Genomic DNA, 20,543 nt, shown 5'->3' on the forward strand with positions numbered 1-20,543 from the left:
TTGGTCTTAAAAAACTCCACTTTATTTATTATAATAAAAAAATGTAGTACTCAATCGTGATATTTTTTCTCTCAATCGTAATATTTTCCAAAGAATAATTTTACTTAATGTTACTTAGCTTTTTCTCTGCCCTACGGGGCTCTCCGTTTTGCTATATGTTATATTATATGCTTCAAAAGAACAACAAAGAGAGTCCAATTCTCCCGCAAAAACACACAAAGAAACAACAAGTCAAGCGGAAGATATTCAGAAGGACCAGACTGAAGTCACAGATGTTGACAGTCAAAAACGATGGTTTATTAAGACCCTACATGGTCCGTGTTTCGGCCAAGAGGCCTTCTTCAGGGGTCTGGCATGTGAAACATAAACCTAGTTCTTCCCTGTTCCCTTCCAGGTAGGCTTTTCACATGCCAGACCCCTGAAGAAGGCCTCTTGGCCGAAACACGGACCGTGTAGGGTCTTAATAAACCATCGTTTTTGACTGTCAACATCTGTGACTTCAGTCTGGTCCTTCTGAATATTATATGCTTCATCAGGGGGCCAAGTAACGAATGGCAAATCACGGTGTCTGTTAAAACTAACGAAGATCACAAGCATCGCCCCGTCTCCAAAACCTTTTTTTTTCTCCCTGCGCCTCCACCAATTATGCATTGCAACAGGTATGATCTTAGAGGGATGACGGTGGCTTGGTCAAGATTGTTGAGTTTAATTATCAAAATCTTGGGGGAACCTCCCTGCTCCCCCCCCCCCCCACAAACCTATGTCCGAGCAACTTGACCAGATCCATAAGACAGCAATAAGAGAGTGCACAGCAGGCGGCTAGTTAAAACGACCTCCTTCCCTGAGATGCTTTACTCCAGCACTTTCCCCGCCAGCTCAGCCTCAGTGCTTAATAGCGCATCAGTTACCACCACCGCGTGGGGCCAGTCTCACGGTACGAGCCTCAAGGTGATGGGATTTTGCAGCTCATATTGTGATACTGTGCACTGGCACTGTAGTGGTTGGAAGAGGATTGTGAGCTGGACGTTTCAGTAAATGAATTCATATGTTCTTCAACCCAAATCGGTGGAGAACCACTTTGGGTTGCCCTGGGATTGGTAACATGGAATGTTGCTACTATTTGAGACTCTGCCAGGTACTTGTGACCTGGCTTGGCGACTGATGGAAACAGGATATTGGGCTAGATGGACCATTGGTCTGACCAAGTATGGCTATGCTTATGTTCTTACGAGAAGAGTAACTGGGTAGAGGGGCTTTATCAGTCATCATTTAGTATGGTATATATATATTTAAAAAAGGCATTAAGATCATGAGGAGTTGTATTTTGCTGTTGCTATGTAGATTTCTTTCAGCTTCCTTTCCCACACACGTCCACCACTTCATTGGTAAATAAGAAAAGCTAAAAACCACTCTGATGGCCATCAGAAAGCCACAATTTCCCGTAGCTCTGTGCATGCTTCCGTTTTTAGGAGCTCAGAGTAGACAGAGAAGCTTTCAGAGACATCTCTCATGCGTGAGGGTTCGTATAACACTGTCTGGCTTTCTTCCCCCTCCCCCCACCAAACTGGAAGTCAGCTTTTTTTTTATTTATTTAGGCTCAACACTTTCCTCTTACTTTTATGGGCCTTCAGCTCAGTCAAAACTACGACTGGGATCCTGATGTCATAAGCCTTCATTTGCAACCACGGAGATATTTTCTCCTATTTTATACCCGCTCTCATCTTATTTTCGCCTTTTCTGGAAACCCTTCTCCTAAGGCTGGGTTCTTTCCCTCCTATTCACATCCTTCTTGTCTATCTCTTCCCCTGCCCTGCTCCTTCTCTCCCTACTCAAGAGGACTTTTGTCTTTTCTCTCCGATATTGCTCTCCAATTTTCTCGCCTCCTTATTTTTGGTGATTTCAATATCCATTTTGATTTCCCCTTACACTCTTTTTCACATGCTCTTTTCTCTGACCTTGGTCTTTCTCAGTACATTACGGCCCCGCCCACTCTGCAGGTCTTATTCTTGACCTAGTGCTCTTACGGTCATCTGAATCTTTTTTCCTTTCTGACTTTCTCCTCTTTCCTCTGCCATGGACCGACCATAGGTTAATCTCTTTCTTGTTAACCTTTTCTTCTCCAGTGCTTCCATCCTCCTCACTAATCCCGCCTCAAGTTCATTCTACGGTCCACTGCGACCCTTCTTTGATTCTCCCTTTATTTGCTGACTTTCCCTCAGATTTTAGCTCTCTCCTACTTGACAACCTGGAACTCCACTCTTCAGTCATCACTTTCTTCCCAGGTTCCCCCTCGTACAATGGTTTCTCATTCCTCTGCTCGTCACAAGCCCTGGTTTAATGGGAATTTCCTTCTCTCTAGAAGACAACTCCACAGAGCAGAACAGCTTTGGAGGAGACTTTGTGACTATTCTTCGCTTCTAGCCTTTTGTGCCCTTCTTTCATGTTACCGCTCTGACATTAAGGGCTGCCTGCAGTCTGTATTACAAGAATCTTATTGCTAAAGCCACCAATTGCCCAAAGAAATTGTTCTCGCTGGTCTTCAAGTTGAGACTTCTGCTCGTCCTCCGGTTCTTTCTGCACATGATTTTGCCTCCTTTTTCTCTTCCAAAATCACCTTCCTCTCTTACTTCTGCCCGTGCAGCTACTGTCCTGTCTCCTCTCTCTCCTTCTGCCCTGCTTGATTCTTCCAAACATGCGGTCCCCATTCCTCCCCTCTCCTCTTCTCCGTTGTCCCACACTGCTTCAGGTTTCCTAGCCCCTTCCTGGTCTCACTCCACCATTCTGTCCCTAATCCAATTTGACAAAATGCTCCAATCGATTAGGAAAACTGCTTGTCTGCTTGACCCAGTCCCGTTGCTCTGGTTGCTCCTTGTTAGCCACGGGCTCAGTCCCTTAGCTTATTCCACCATCACTAGAGGCTTGACGACTGGAGAAGTCTTCACACGGTGGAAAACTGCTTTAATCAGACCTATTTTGAAAAGACCCTCCCTTGATCCCTCTACCTACTGCCCTGTGTCTAACCTTCCATTTCTGAGTAAACTGTTGGAAAAATTTGCTTTCACTCAGTTCTCTCAACATCTTGAGTCCTCAAATATGCTCCATCCTTTCCAGGCTGGTTTTCGGTCAGGTCACTCAACTGAAAGAGTAATTGTTGCTCTTTTGAACAACTGCTACTCTGCTATCAATTGGGGTACAGCTGTTTTCTTGATTAGACTTCTCTTCATCATTCGATCTGGTTAGTCACTCTTTGCTGCTCTCTAGGCTTGCATCTTTATGGTTGTTTGATACTGTGCTTCACTGGTTCTCTTCTTTTCTCACCGACAGGTCATTCAAGGTTGTCCTATCTAATTCTATCTCCCTCCACTCTCTCCTTCTCTGTGGTGTCCCCCAGGGGTCTTATTTATTATTTATTTATTTATTTATTGCACTTGTATCCCACATTTTCCCACCTATTTGCAGGCTCAATGTGGCTTACAAAGACTTGTGATGGCATTGCCATTCCAGGGTAAAAGATACATTTGGTATTACAATGAGATCGAGGTTAACATAGAAGAGCTAAACAGACAGTTATAGAAAGGCGTTATAGTTACGCTATGGGTGTTATAGTTACGCTATGGGTTCTCGTGATAGGCTTTGTTGAAGAGAGAGGTTTTCAGAGATTTGCGAAAGTTGGAGATTTCGTTAATTGTTTTCCTTTCACCACTACTGTTTAATGTCTTTCTCAGTCCCCTGGCCACTCTCATCTAAGAGTTGTTAACTAAATGTTACTTCTATGTGGACAACACTCTTTTGGTCTCTTCCCAAGCCTCTTACAACCCTAATGTCTCTGGACTACAATCCTGCCTTGATAAGGTTGTATGCTGGCTCTCCCATCATCGTTTTCTTCTTAATCAGAAAAAGACTGTCGCTCTCTGGGTTACAGGACACCATGCCTGTCCCCCACTTTCTCCTTCCATCCAAGGTATTCCTATTCAATTGGTCGACTCTTTTAAATATCTTGGGGTCCATCTTGATAGTGCCCTAACCTTTTCTACCCAAATTTCTTCTACTGTTAAGAGCTGCCTTTTCTCTCTCCACCTGATCCGCTCACTCCATCCTTACCTTAGCGATGAGAACTGTGCTACCCTTCTCTACGCCCTGGTTGCATTCAAATTAGATTATTGTAACATTGTCTATGCACGTCTCCCAGCTATTGCTCTTAAGAAATTATACAAACAGTCCAGAATACAGTGCAATGCATCCTTTCTCACACCAGGAGATTTGACCATGTCTCTTCCCTGTTAAAGCAGCATCACTGGTTGCCCATTTCATCTAGAAGAACCCACAGAATTCTCACTATTGCCTTCAAGGCTCTCCAATTAGGCTCCCCCCTTTACCTGTCACTGCCCTTCTAGGGTCCTTCGGTCTGCTTACGACTCTCGTCTATCTGTCCCTTCAGTCTTTTGTGCAAGACTTGACTGTACCCGACATTCTGCCTTTTTTTTTGTCTCACTCTTTCCCTGTGGAACTCTCTCCCCGCAGACTTGAGACTGGAGTTGTCGTACCCTCGCTTTCATAGCCTGTGAGGTGTTTAATAACCCACTTTAGTAGTTAACTCTCCCTGTTTTTCTTGGGCCCTTGTGAGTGTATCTTGGCCTAAGATATATCTGAGCAGTCAGCAACTTTTCCTTTATCTTTGTCTATTTTTTCTTTTTTCTCTTTTCTCCTCTTTCCCCTGATGCAGTTCCTTTCGATTTTCTTTTTTTCAATAGTATTGTACACCGCTTTGATTCCATTAAATGCCTTAATAAACACAAACGTTAGCATAAACATAGACCAGCCATTGCAGCAGTGAGGGCCTTGGTTTGGGGCTTCTTCTGTACCCATGGAATTTTGGGTCTATATATGATCATTAAGTGTCACTGTCGCAATGTTGCCAAACCACTCTGCTGTGCTGTTCACACCCTTCCTACCCAAGGGCTCAGTCATCAACATGGGCTACAATTAAGGCAGGTTATTTTACCACTAACCCTGTGCTGTTTTAGCACAGGTCCCGTGTTATGCAATGAGACTTACTGGTCAATATTCAAAACAATTTAGGGACCTTTTCACAAAGGTGCGTATGGGCCTATGTGCGTCCAGCATTTGCCAAATCAGTATTACCGCCTGGCTACCTCATGCCCTGGGTGGTGATTCTGAAATTAGTGCATGCCAAAAACATGCGGTAAAAATATTTTCAGTTTTCTACCGCAGGGCGCCTACCCGGAGGTAATCGGCAGTTGGCGATTGCTGAATGCTTACCGCCCAGGTAGCCTATGAGACCTTATTGCTAAGTCAATGTGTGGCGGTAAAGTCTCAGGCCAAAAATGGATGCACGCTGGTTTTCATTTTGCCGCACGTCCATTTTACGGCCCGTTAAAATAATCCCTTTTTTTTCCAGATGCTGTACAATAAGGGTTCAGCGCATGCCAAGAACACACCCCCACAGTGTCGCAGGCCAGTATTTGATGCGTCTTTGTATAAGGGCTCCTTAATCAGCCAGAAATGGCCACTGACCAGTTAAATCGCTACTTTGGGGCTATCCGCTCATTTTCAGTGGCACTTAACCAGTCTTCACCGCTGAAAATTAGCAGTTAGCGCTTAAATGAAAACTGTCTATTTTGGGAGCATTCCAGGGGCAGAGTCAGCACTTGGTCAGTTAAGTGCCGATTATTCAGCACATAATCGACCAGGGCAACCACATAAATGGGACTGCATAAAACCCAGTCCCAGGGGTGTGCTGGTAAATTTTTAACAACAGGCTCTTTCTCCGGACGTAGCCAGCTCTGCAATTGGAAGGGCCAGGGGTGGGCGGGGGGGGGGGGGGGGGGGGGGGGGGAGCAACACTTGCCTCTCTCTCCTCCCTCCCTCCCTTCGTGCGGGCACGCTAGGCATACCTTTGCTGGCAGCCAATAAATGGACTGCCACCACTCCCAACGTCTTGCTCTGAGCAGCATGCTGGAACTTCTCTCACATGCTCGAGAAGTCCCAGCCTGCTGCCCAGAGCTGGAAACAAGGAGCGGGGAGAAGCAGTAGTCTATTTACTTGGCTGGCAGGGCTCAGCATCCCCACCAGCGAAGTAAAAGAGAATTCAGCAGGGGGCCCAAGCCCACATTTTGAGAGTCAGTTGTTAAAGTAGCCATGAAGGGCCCTACTTTAACAACCGGCTCCCAAAATTCTTAAAAACTTAACAACCGGCTCTTGCGAGCCTGTGAGAGCCTGCTCCAGCACACCACTGCCCAGTCCTATCTTTATGCGTAACCCATAGCTGGTTAAGTTCTGCATACTGTTTTAACCAGCTATATGTTAGCCAGCTCTGCATAAAGTGGATATTCAGTAACGAAGCCTGGACATGACCGGGCATTGAAAATCTGTGAATAACACCGATGGCGGTCAGCTTAAGATTTACCTCTTAGTTTCTAATAACAAGGGTTAACTATAAAGTAACATGTCTTAATGGTACCCCACATTGATAACCTTGTCCCTTAATTAAAGAAAAACAAAATGACTCTAGAAATCCAAATCACTGCTGTATGTAATAAAAGTGAGCCAAGTATAGAACAATCAAGCCATTGTGACATCACTGATGAGGTTGACTCTTATTGGTGCAAGGAGGCGTTATGACATCACAATATCAGCTCTGGTTACCAGATACTGAAACTCTTCACACTATGGGCAGAGGTTAACAACATGGGCTACTGTTAAGATGGATTATATTAAGATGCGCCAAATCAGCATTACCGCCCGGCTATCGCGTGCCCCGGGTGGTAATTCAGAATTTGGCGTGCGCCAAAAACACGCAGTAGAAAATGTTTTCTATTTTCTACTGCGTGGTGTTTACCCAGCAGTCAATGGCAGTGGACACGTGCTGCATACCTATCAGCCAGGTAGCTCGTGAGACCTTACCACGAAGTCAATGGGTGGCGGTAAGGTCTCAGGCCAAAAATGAACATACACGCCCTGGTTTTTAATTTGCCGTTTGTCCATTTCTGGCCCATTAAAAAAAGAAAGAAATTTGTAGACGAATGCTCTAAATACAAAATATTACCAGTGCATATGTAGAAAGTTGCTTTTAAGGAGATTATAAATAAAGGCCTCATAAGTCCAGGGTACCTACTCTGTGGACACACCTGTAATGGCTTTCATCACGGGCCAACCATCACTTCCGAAAAACCTGCAGAGTGATACAACTTAATTCAGTCTGCAGTAAAAAACAGAGAGTAGTGTGGTAGTAAATCAATTTTAAATTCTCAATATGCACGAATAATTTCTTGAACTAAATAAATATTTAGTATATATTATCGGAAGAATAATAATCAAAAAGCGAAAAAGAAACTATATCCAGGGAATACCATATGAGGAATAGTGAAAACTACAGAAAGTGAAGAAGTACTTAGCTTCAACCATTTAAAAAAAGGCCATTTTTCCATGACATGGTAAAAACTGGCCCGGCGAGCACCCAAAAGACACGCTCAAATTGCCGCAGTTCACTTTTTGCTGCAGCTTAGTAAAAAGGCACCACAGGGAGATAACAGCAGATAAAGACCACAAAACCCACCTAGTTTGATCAAGTTTTCTGTTGAATGACTCTACTTGATGTTTATTTATTTTAAATTTGTTACATTTGTATTTGCAGTCTCAATGTGGCTTACATAGGACCGTTATGGCGTTCGCCAGTTCCGGTATGAACAAATTCAAGGTGTTATTATGATAGAATAAGGTTCAAGTATGGTAGATACATTGGGGAAATTTAGGAAGTGGGAGGCAGGGGTGTGTCTATTGTGATCTATGGTTTTGTTGTGTTGCACGTGTTCAGGCTTTTACGTTGGGTCAGTGGGATATGCCTTCCTGACCAGGACTGTTTTTAGTTCTTTCCGGAAATTCAGGTGGTCTTACGTTGTTTTTACTGTTTTCGGCAGAGCGTTCCATAGTTGTTCGCTTAAGTAGGAAAAGCTAGATGCATACGTTGATTTGTATTTGAGTCCTTTGGTGCTTGGGTAATGAAGATTTAGGTATGTTTGTGGTCTTGTTGTGTTTCTAATTGGCAGGTCTATAAGGTCTGTCATGTATCCCGAGGTTTCGCCGTAAAGAATTTTATGAACCACGGTGCAGATTTTGAAGGCAATACGCTCTTTGATTGGGAGCCAGTGCAGTTTTTCTCGGAGGGGTTTGGCGCTTTCAAAACGCGTTTTTCCAAATATAAGCCTGGCTGCTGTGTTTTGAGCGGTTTGAAGTTTCTTTATGAATTGTTCTTTGCAACCCGCATAGATTCCATTGCAGTAGTCTGCATGGCTTAGTACCATTGATTGTATCAAGTTACGGAATATTTTCCTTGGGTAGAATGGTTTCACACATTTAAGTTTCCACATAGAGTGAAACATTTTCTTTATGGTAGATTTTGCTTAGTTCTCAAGTGAGAGGCTCCGGTCAATTGTTACTCTGAGAATTTCCAGGCTGTCTGCGATAGGAAGGGTATAACCTGGGGTGTTTATGTTTTGGGGTTTATATGTGTTGTATTGGGAAGAGATGATGAGACAGTGTGTTTTTTCTTTGTTGAGTTTTTTTTTTTTTTTTTTTTTTTTAAGTAAATTTTATTGATAACTCAAAGTAAGCATATACAATGATGCCAATCTACAAACAATAAAACACCATTCATGAACCACACAGCTTACAAACTACCCAAACCCCCCCATCTCTCCCCTCCCCTTCCCATCCCCTCCATCCCACCCCTGTACCACTCAAATTCCAAAAACTTCATATAAATTCAAGGAAGTACAACAGTACCAATAATCCAGAACTGTTTAGCAGATAACAGATTATGTATTGAACTTTATACTCTCTGTTACAAAACAAAGAGAATCAATATGCATTAATAAGTAAACTCCGACCCCTGGGACTTAGAATCTGAATATAAGGCATCCATATCTGAAGAAATTGTTTTCTACGTTTAGGTGACAACTTGGAATCTCTAGCCTCCCAAGATGCTAAAAGATGCACCTGATTACGCCAATGCCAATAGGCGGGCGTTTCCGAGGAGGTCCAATATTGCAATATACACTTACGAGCTACCAAACTCAGCTTTCTGCATAGCAGAGTTGCAGGAGTACTCAAAGAGGCAAAAGCCCGTGGGTGGTCTAGCAAAAACTGTCTCTCCGTGCCCTCAATTTTATTCCCAAGTTTAATCAAAAACCCCCGAACTCGCTGCCAAAACGCTCGCACCCATGGACACTGCCATAACGCGTGGTAAAAGGAACTATGACCCCCCCCACACTTAGAACAAGCAACATCAACCGTATCTGACACATGAGCCAATTGCGCTTTAGACATATAACCCCGAAGAACTATTCTATACCCGCATTCTCTCAACCGTTCATCCGTTACTAATAGGCGAATGCCTTTTAAAGTAGCCTCCACATTCCATGAAGTCAATGAGGACCCCAGATCCTGTTCCCACTGATGCTTAAGACCCTCATATGTTCTCCGAGGCCTACACTTAACCAGTGCCCCAAACAAATCAGAGACCGAATGTCTAGCAGTTTTCATCCCTTCAAAAAAACCTCGAACCCGGTCCCCCAGTTGACCCCTCAAAGAAGCCTGATCCAAGGACTTCATATAGTGCGTGACCTGCGCATAAGCAAACCTATTACCCCAGGCTACTCCCACCTTGTCTTGTATAGCCTCAAATGGCAACAACTCCCCATTATTCTGCAACAAATGTTCTAAACGCGCAACTCCCTGCTGTCCCCAGGCACCAAAATTCGGATTGTCCATCCCTGCCTGAAACGCTATATTTCCTACTATCGGCAATAAGTCCGTGATATACGGATGTCCCCCCAGACTTCGCACCCACCACTGCCATACCTCACGAAGCGGCTGTAACAAGATGCTGTTTTTAAATCTAGGAGGTACCCTACTCCGAGGCAGATGAAGAAGCGCCATCACATCATATGGAACAAAAAAGGCCTTTTCTAAATTTGTGGGTGTGTAAAAAAGGGTCGATTCAATCCAGTCCCCCAGATGACGCAATAAACATGCCTGATTATATAAGAACAAATCTGGGAATCCTATGCCACCCTGCTTCCAACTCCCAACTAACAATTCCTGACTGAATTTTGGCTTTTTCCCCGCCCAACAAAAACGACTAAAAAGTCGCGTTATCCGTTTCAGATCTTTCTGCAACAAACGGACTGGCAAAGTTTGCAGAACATACAGCCACCGGGGAAACAACGTCATCTTTATTAAATTTATACGCCCCATTAATGACAAAGGGAGATGCATCCAAGCATCTAACTTAACCTTAGTGTCATCAAACAGAACCTTTAAATTTATTTGATAGAGTACAGAGGTATCCATGGCAAGCCGAACCCCCAAATATTTGAAAGATTCATCAGCCCACCGCAGTGGGAACTCAGGTCCCCAATCCTGCTGGTTCACTTCTGGGGAGGCCAAGACTTCAGACTTATCCAAATTTAATCTAAAGCCAGCATAATCCCCATATTCTCGAAACGTCTCCAACAATGCCTCCAACGATTCTCTTGGGTTCGTGATATGTACCAAAAGATCATCTGCAAAAGCAGCAACCTTGAACATTTGAGACCCCACATGTACACCTTTAACCAAGGGATTCTCCATAATATCTCTTATAAGGGGATCCAATGTCAAAACAAAAAGAAGCGGTGATAAAGGGCACCCCTGCCTAGTGCCCCGCCGGATGGGAAAACTTTCTGATTCAAGCCCATTCACCAATAATGTTGCACTAGGATTAGCATAAAGTACACGAACCGCATCAACAAACCACCCAGAGAAACCATAACATTCTAACGTATCAAAAATGAACTCCCAGTGAACCTTATCAAAAGCTTTCTCCGCGTCAAAACTAATCAGCAATGACGCCAAGTGTCCTTGCGAGCTATATTCTAAAGAGGCCAAGATCGCTCGTAAATTTTTGCTCACGGCTCTTCCTCTTACAAACCCCACCTGACTATCATGTAACAGACGAGGCAGCAAGCAACCCAATCTATTTGCTAAAATTTTCGCCAATAACTTTGTATCATAATTTAGTAAAGAGATAGGGCGATACGACATCGGTTCTAAGGGGTCTCTCCCAGGCTTAAGCAACAATATGATCTGTGCATTGTTCAAATATGAAGGCATCTCCTGATTCCCTACTATATGATTCAAAAACCTAGTCAAGGCAGGCACAATTCCTTCCCCCAACAATTTGTAGAATTCTGCACGAAGTCCATCGGGACCCGGTGCCTTCAACAACGGGCTGCGAGATATGACCAAGCTAACCTCATCTTCAGTAATTAACCGATTAAGGCTACCCAACTCTTCTTTTGTAAGTTTCGGCAGCTTAAGATTGTCTAAATATAACTGATTGGGCAGTCCCTCATCATTCGGAGAGGCATACAAAGTCTTGTAAAAAGCTCGGAAGGAGTCACAAATAGCCTTATCAGATGTATGGAAACCTCCCCCCTCCCTCCTAAGGGCCAGAATAGTTCTATTCCCTCCCCGTGGCTTAATTAAACGCGCCATCAACTTACCCATCTTATTCCCGTACTTATAAAGCGAATAATGATAATAAACCTGAGATTTCTGTGCCCTCCTCTGCAATAGCTCATTTAGCGCCGATTGGAGCTCTAACACGCGCTGTTTATGGCTCTCCACGTGAGTCTCCCCAAACCGTTTGCGCGCTTGACAAAGTAACTTACTCAATCTTAATATCTCTCTATCTCGCGCCAACCGTACAAAATGCGCATGGCTGATAATTTCACCTCTAAGCACCGCTTTTGCCGCCTCCCAAAACAAAACCGGATCATCACGATGCTCCTGATTACATTCAGTATATGTTTTCCAACTACCTTGTAGACGTCCCTGTAATATTGGATCATGACTGAACTGTAAAGGAAATTGCCATTTAGATCTTTGTTGAACCACGCCCCCCGGAACCCACTCCACCTCGACCCACGCATGATCCGACACTGCATACGGTCCAATGGTTGCCCCCCTCACCCCACCAAAGAGTTGACGAGACACCAAAACGTAATCTATACGCGATTGGGTTGAGTGGGCACGCGAAAGGTGAGTATAATCTCTCTCTCCCGGATGTAAAACCCGCCAAACATCGATGAGATCCATCAGCTGGCACAGCTGCAAAAGTCCCCTGTTATTATAATAGGGGGACGAAGCCCCTGCAGCTGACCTATCCAAGGAGGGATCACAAACCGCATTAAAATCGCCCCCCACCACTATGGCAGTGTGCGGCTGCTTCAGCAGAAAAGTTATCAGGGTATGAAAAAACCCTCGATCGTATTTGTTAGGGGCATACACATTACAGATTCTTTGTTGAGTTTTAATTGGAATACGTTTGCCCAAGAGTCCATGATGCTCAGACTGCGTTTGATTTCATTGGTGATTTCTGCCAGGTCGTGTTTGTATGGGATATATATTGTGGTCATCAGCATATATGAATGGGTTAAGGCCTTGAATGGATAAGGATTTGGCTAGTGGGGTCATTATGAGGTTGAAGAGAATCAGTGATAGTGGTGATCCGTGCGGTACTCCGCAGTCTGGTTTCCAAGGTGATGATATGTTTTTGCTAGCTTTCACTTGATATGTTCTTGTGGTTAGGAAACCCTTGGTCCATTTGAGTGAATTTCTACTGATTCCAAAGTAATTTAGGAGTCTTAGTAGTATGTAGTGATTAACCATGTCAAATGCACTGGACATGTCAAATTGAAGGAGAAGTATGCTGTTACCTATTGCTATTTCCTTCTTTAATTTAGTTAAGAGAGTAAGTAATACTGTTTCAGTGCTGTATAGGGGGCGGAATCCTGATTGGGATTCGTGTAGTATTGTGAATTTGTCTATGTAATCATTGAGTTGTTTGGCTACCAAGCCTTCCATTAGTTTGACTACCAGTGGGATCGATGCTATTGGTCAGTAGATGGTAATGTCATTTGGGGTTTTTTTGTGTCTTTTGGTATTGGGGTGAGTAGGATGTTGCCTTTGTCTTTGGGGAAGATGCCTTGTTGCAGCATGTTGGACTTTTACCTTTGCTTCCTCATTGCTAAAGCTCCTTGAAGTTTTCTTGAATTCCCAAATTTGATTTTGTCTCTACAACACCTCTGTTGGCGTGCATATTTTGTGAATCTACCACCCTATGGAGAAATATTTCCACAGCCCCATAGTAGACAAAATGCCTAGCTGTCGTTCTACAGTAATAACTGTTGGCCAACACAAGAGTATGTTCATATTTAGCTCTGAAGGAAGCCTGGCCCATGCTACTTCACCAGAAAACAGTTGTGATGTAAAGGCTTCAGGGGAGGGAATGGGGGTTAGGTGGCTTCCATACGAAGGTCACAGTGTTCAAGAGGGCACCCAGAATTTGATACTCACAAAGTGTGGCAGGAAACTGCTGGGCAATGTGAGGAATGTGTTTTAAAAAAACACAAAAAATTGACCAGCAGCAAACATGGTTACACAGGCATGCACTCAGCACAACACCCAGGTCTGGAACAGTACAGTGCTGTGCTTGTCCTGGGAGAGACACATTTCCTCCAGGTGCCACAGCTTTTGGGGCTTTGATTTGTAGCAGGTCTGGCTGTCTGGATTGTTTTTGCATCAGAAGTCTGACTGCCCACAGTCAGGCAGAAACGGACAGTTCATTTTTAGGCAGAACACAAGAAAACTCAAGAGTTCCTCATTTCTAGCTCATCTTTCATTCCTTCTGAAAATCTAAAGTCAACAACTTATAACCTTACATAAAAATCTACCAATATTTCAAGTTTTCGTTCCTCATTTCTGTCATATGATTGATGAGCAGATGTCTGTGCATAAAGGGGGCTTTTAATCCCTTTCAGACCTCTGCCTTATTTCCCATAGATGGCTTTTCACACGATAGGCCCTCATAATTCTCTGACTGTGGCTTGATCAGATCACCACCAGAGGGACATGTGAAATAAAATCTTGTTACTGTGATAATTGGTTGACGTGATGAAATCTTTAAAGGGCACACAAGATACTCCATAAACCCAATAGATCAGAATCAAAGATACTCCATTTATCCAAGGTCTGAGGTATTAAAGATACTCCATATACCCAATGGATCAGAATCAATGATATTCCAAATACACAATGTCTGCAGTGCTAAAGAAACTCCATATGCTTAATGGGTCAGTATCACCGATACTCCATATGCCTACCTTTATCCACCCCTACCCTAGTTGAGATAATATTTCTCTGAGCTCATGTGCAACTTTCTTTAAATTCACCTTACTTTCTACCTCCTCTTACTCTCTTACCTATCTGTATGTTCCATCTTTGCTTATACCCTTCACTGTCAATTAAAATGTTCTATTACATCTTGTGTTGACATTGTAAGTAGTCTACTCTGCCATACTTTGTATTGCTATTTGAATATTTTTACTGCTGTAATTGCCTATTCTCATGTTTGATTTATTCTTACTGTACACCACCTTGAGTGAATTCCTTCAAAAAGGCAGTAAATGGATCGTAATAAATAAATAATGAATGCCTGCTGTATTAAAGATACCCCATTGTGCCAAAAGGATCTGTATTAAAGATTCTCCTTATACCCAATGTCTACAGTACCAAAGAAATTCTACATACCCAAAGGATCAGTATCAAAAATACTCCATATACCAAAATGTTGCAATATTAGAGATACTCCATATACCTAATGGATCAGTATCAAAGATATTCCATTTACCCAGTGCCTGAAGTATTAAAGATAGTCCATATGCCCAATGTCTTCAGTATTAAAAATATTCCATTTACCTTATGGAATGGTAGCAGTAGCAGAATTTAAACTGATGGAAAATTGCTTCTCCCTCCATCTGTTATGGCTGAACAAAGACAACTTAATACCATTTAACGCTCACTCAAATCTCCATGCTCTCTTAATTCCATAACCATAAGTTAAGGTACATAATGAAGATTTATTTATGGAATTTCGGATCGAACGTATATGTATATGATTATTCGTTTAATCGTGTGCTTGCATCATAGATGATTGCTAATAAGTGGTTGGCATGGTGGCAAATTGCTTAATGCCCTGTTTTAATTTTGTAAACCGCTCAGACATTCCTTGATGGGTAGTAACTTGTGATACCGTTGTTTCATCATGAAGGAACATAATCTACACATAGCAGCAGCAGGTGCATCTATGGCCACATTGTGTTGGATGGACAGTGCAAGTCTTTATCTGCCATCATAAGAACAGCCTTACTGGGTCGGACCAATGGTCCGTTTAGCTCAGTATCCTGCTTCCAACAGTAGTCAATCCAGGTCACAAGTACCTGACGGAATCCCAAAGAGTAGCAATGTTCCATGCTACAAATCCCAGGGCAAGCACTGGCTTCCCCATGTACATCTGAATAACAGACTGTGGACTTTTCCTCCAGGAACTTGTCCAAACTTTTTTTTTAAACCCAGATACTCTAACTGCTGTTGCTATATCCTCTGGCAAAGAGTTCCAGAGCTTAACTATTCATTCCTCCTATTTGCTTTCGAAGTGTTTCCATGTAACTTCATTGAGTGTCCCCCTAGTCTTTGTACTTAGGGCAGAGGAGGCTTGGTTGCCCCTTATTGTTTTTATGGCTTGGCACAGGCGTGTGCTATGGCACTGATACTGAGGACTCTATTCCCTTTCTTCACATATTTAGTGGACTGGAAATATTCATTTGGTCCCTGTATTGTGACACATTATATTATTTTATAGGCTTTGAGTATTTTCTTGGATTTTTTTTTTCAGCTTTCTCCTTGGAGAACCATATTGGTTTCCTTTTTTATGTTGCTTTTTATTCACTTTTTTAAATAGAAGATCTGTTGCCACCTCGACTTTAAGAAAGAATCTTCTCCATAGTGGCTTCCATGAAATGTAATAAAAAATCGGTATGATTGACCACTATGAGAGAGTTCAGAAAGCCATAAAAACCTGGCTGATCCCTGGAAAGGGTGGTGGTGGTTGAGGAGGAGGAGTTTCATCATGCTGGGGGGAGAGGCAGAATGAAGAACTGAAGAACTTTTATACGATTCGTAGGAATTTTTATTTGGGGGGGCTATAATTCTGTACGTTACATTGGACAGGGAGAAAAGGGAGGTTGATGTAGAGAGGGGTGGGTTGGTTTTTTGTTTCTACACTGCTTCGATTGTTTTTATTAACTTATAAGTGGTTTATTAGTCTTTCTAAGATAAGATATCTCAGCTCAGGCCTTCTGCGCCTTGCCATGGCCAAGTCTGGATTGATGTAAAGGGGAGAGGGAATCCCGGTCATCATGCAATGGTGACACCTGGTGGTCAGATTTAGGGTCCACGATTACAGGGCTCTGGAATAAGTTGGGGCTTTTGACTCTCACTGCAACTGGGCTAACTCCGCAGGTAGTGGACCAGAAGGCTCATGTCAACGAAACCCAACGGAGGCTGGTTCCAGTGGATCTAGAGCCCGAAAGGAGTAGGAGTGATGTGCTGGGCCAAACCACCTCAAATGGTCATATGGACTGAAGGAATGACCTGTTGCACTGGGTGGAGAAAATGAAGGAAGAGAAAGTATTGTCTGTTTTGCAACCTAACTATGAAAAAAATCAGAATTAATAATCACACCTTGACAGACACTGTAGGAAAGTGCAATGGATGTCATGTGTCTGTTCATGAAGTTTGTACCTGACCTGCTCTCTCTGGTTCACATACATGGTTAGAGGAAAATCTTAATCCTCCTTTAAGATAGTGTGAATATTTTTCCTCGCATCTCAAACCAAAAAGTTCACTACAAGAGTTTCACTAGAAATGAAAGTTTCAGATTTAGTTTTAACTCCAATTCACAGAGACCCTGCTAACTTCTTTATCTTCTCACTTGCAAATGCCTCTGAGTCACACAGTGAAGAGAAACTTCATGTCTCAAGCACTTTCCCACGGTCTGGCTTTAAATAGACAGAGCTCAAGGTATGGACTGACCCTGCAAGACCCTATGCAGTGAATGTACATTTTGCCTGTACTGATACGAAGAGTGAAAAGTAGACATTTGGTGACAGAAGTGTGAACTGGGGATTGCAAAAAGTGAGGCGTTTGCATACCCAGAAGGAAGGCACAGACACAAAGATAGAAAGAATGAGGGGGGGGGGGGGGGGGTCATGTTCGGTTTTTATTTTTTTTTTGGAGGGGGGAAATCCAGGTGCAGGCAGACGGTAAGGGCTTTGTGGTTGCAGTCTGTGGGTTTCCTGCACAGCATAGTTTTGCTGTCAGGTGTCTGATGGAGTAAGCACCAGCTATCTCTGCAAAGGCGGTGATGAAGCTCCCCCCTACCCCCCCCCCCCCCCCCCCCCCGGCTCTGGTGGTGCACCTTACCCTCATTGGTCTGCCTCTGCATTTCAACTCACCAAGGCAAGCAGACTTGGCCTGCATTGTACAGTGTCTTAGTGCTTGTTTCCGCCATGCTGCTGGGGTGAGTTGGAGAGTCTGTCTGTCTGTCTTTTCACTAAACAAACACCCAGAATTTAGGGGGTCCCATATAGTTTGTGGTTCTGTTTCGACGGGGGCACTTTCCTCCTGATCCTTCAGTTGCCATCTCAATCGAAATGGGCCTCTACTGGGTTCTGGTGCCAGGTGCCTTCATTCACAAATACATGACAGGATTTCAATCTTTTCATGCCCTCGTCCCAACACGGCTCAGTCATCACAGTGACGGTTCATCCCCTCCAGAACCTGGCTAACGTGAACCCTATGTCTGGCCATTAGGGGGCAATTTCATAACATAGGGGTCCTTTTACTAAGCCGTGTAAGCGTCTACGCGTGCCCAATGTACGCCAAAATGGAATTATCACCCGACTACAGCGTGGCTTTTGCGGTCATTTCATTTTGGTGTGCGGGCCGATACACGCATCGAAAAAATATTTTTTATTTTTGGGTGCGCGTAATGGACGCACCCCAAATGGCATTTGGCACACCTAGGTCATTACCGGCCCGGTTACTACGTAGTCTTTACCGCTAGGTCAATGGCTGGCGGTAAGGTCTCAGACCCAAAATGGAGACGCGGCAATTTTCATTCTGCCGCACTTCCATTTTTGGCAAAAAATGTTAAAAAAAGGCCTTTTTCACAGGTGCGCTGAAAGATGGATTGGTGCACACCCAAAACCCACATCTACACTACTGTAAGTCACACGTTTTGGGGCCAGATTCTATAAATGGTGGTGCAAAATTCAGTGCTGATAAAGTTTGGCATTCAATGCCATTCTATAAAGGGGTGCTTGGGGATGAGCCCTCTTTCTAGAATAGCATTTCACCAAAATCAGGGGGTCCTTTTAACCAAGCTTGCGGTAAAAAGGGCCCTGTGGTAGCGGCAGCAGGCCAGTTTTGCCATGCGCCAGGGTCCTTTTTGCCACAGTGGGTAAAACACCTGAAAAAAACACATGACCATGTGGTAAGCTTGCACTTACCATGTGGCCATGCAGGGGGGTATATTTAAAAAAAAAAATCCAGCAGCTCTGGAAATGGTGGTGGCAGCCATGTTGGGCCAGCGGCAGTTCTGGTTGCCATGCAGCAAGCCCATTGCTGTGCATGAACCCTTTAGGAAAAGGTCCCCCGAGTGCTCAGCATTGGCAACAAGGACTTATGGCAGCTGAAACCTGGTGTGAATCCTGGCATGCAAATTGGGCACAGAACCCTGCTAGTCTGCAAGCTGCATGCATCTTTTGTTAACGCCCCTGACCCACCCATGCCCCTCCCATGTCCACACCCCCTTTTGAGTTGCGTACAGTCCAGTTTAGGCACCCATTGTTACAGAATAGTGAGTAGCCAGATTGGCTGCCGTCATAATTAGTGCTAATTAAGTCCTTGTTAGTTCCAATAATTAAATCATTGGAGGCCCATACATATAAAGTATCGCATACCATGTAAAATTAGTTTATCTGGCAGACTGGATGCACCCATTCAGGTCTTTATCTGCTGTCATTTACTAGTTACTAGTTACTCTTTGGGGTTCTACATGGATGTTGCTACTAATTGGGATTCCAGAATCTTCAGAACTTTTAGTACAAGAACAGAGCTGGGCAGACTTCTACGGTCTGTGCCCTGATCATGACTGAATAGATAGGGATGGGCTGGAGTGTAAATTTTAAGGGGCTTCGACATTAGCTTCAGAATTTAGTACAAGAACAGTACTGGGCAGACTTCTACGGTCTGTGCCCTGAGAATGGCAAGGACAAATCAAACTCGGGTATAGATATAACGTATCACATACCATGTAAAATTAGTTTATCTTAGGCAGACTGGATGCACCATTCAGGTCTTTATCTGCCGTCATTTACTATGTTACTCTTTGGGGTTCTACATGGAATGTTGCTACTAATTGGGATTCCAGAATCTTGTAAGTCTTTAGGATTCCAGAATCTTCAGAACTTTTAGTACAAGAACAGTGCTGGGCAGACTTCTACGGTCTGTGCCCTGAGAATGGCAAGGACAAATCAAACTCGGGTATAAAGTATCACATACCATGTAAAATTAGTTTATCTTGTTGGGCAGACTGGATGGACCGTTCAGGTCTTTATCTGTCGTCATTTACTATGTTACTCTTTGGGGTTCTACATGGAATGTTGCTACTAATTGGGATTCCAGAATCTTGTAACTCTTTAGGATTCCAGAATCTTCAGAACTTTTAGTACAGGAACAGTGCTGGGCAAACTTCTATGGTCTGTGCCCTGATCATGACTGAATAGATAGGGATGGGCTGGAGTGTAAATTTTTAGGGGCTTCGACATTAGCTTCTGAATTTAGCACAAGAACAGTGCTGGGCAGACTTCTACGGTCTGTGCCCTGAGAATGGCAAGGACAAATCAAACTCGGGATAGTACTATAAAGTATCACATACCATGTAAAATGAGTTTATCTTGTTGGGCAGACTGGATGGACCATTCATTTACTATGTTACTCTTTGGGGTTCTACATGGAATGTTGCTACTAATTGGGATTCAGAACTTTTAGTACACGAACAGAGCCGGGCAGACTTCTACGGTCTATGCCCTGATCGTGACTGAATAGATATGGATGGACTTGAGTGTAAATTTTAAGGGGCTTCGACGTTAGCTTCAGAACTTTTAGTGCAAGAGTGCTGTGCAGACTTCTACGGTCTGTGCCCTGAGAATGGCAAGGACAAATCAAACTCGGGTATAGATATAACGTATCACATACCATGTAAAATGAGTTTTATCCTGTTGGGCAGACTGGATGGACGTACAGGTCTTTATCTGCCGTCATTTAGTATGTTACCACGTTACTTAGAGCGTTAACAGTTACATGAGCTCTGTGGCTGGCATAATCATGATCAGGCCTAAGCACATACATGTGTTCTATTACTATTCTTTATTTATTTATTTGTTTGCATTTGTCTCCCACATTTCCCCACCTGTTTGCAGGCTCAATGTGGCTTACATAGTACCGTGATGGCGATCGCCAATTCCGGTATTACAGATACAGAGCGGTACTGTGTTGAAGTTCATGAGTGATAGAAC

The sequence above is a fragment of the Microcaecilia unicolor genome, chromosome 11 (genome assembly GCF_901765095.1).
Source record: "Microcaecilia unicolor chromosome 11, aMicUni1.1, whole genome shotgun sequence".
NCBI classification, from domain to species: Eukaryota; Metazoa; Chordata; class Amphibia; order Gymnophiona; family Siphonopidae; genus Microcaecilia; species Microcaecilia unicolor.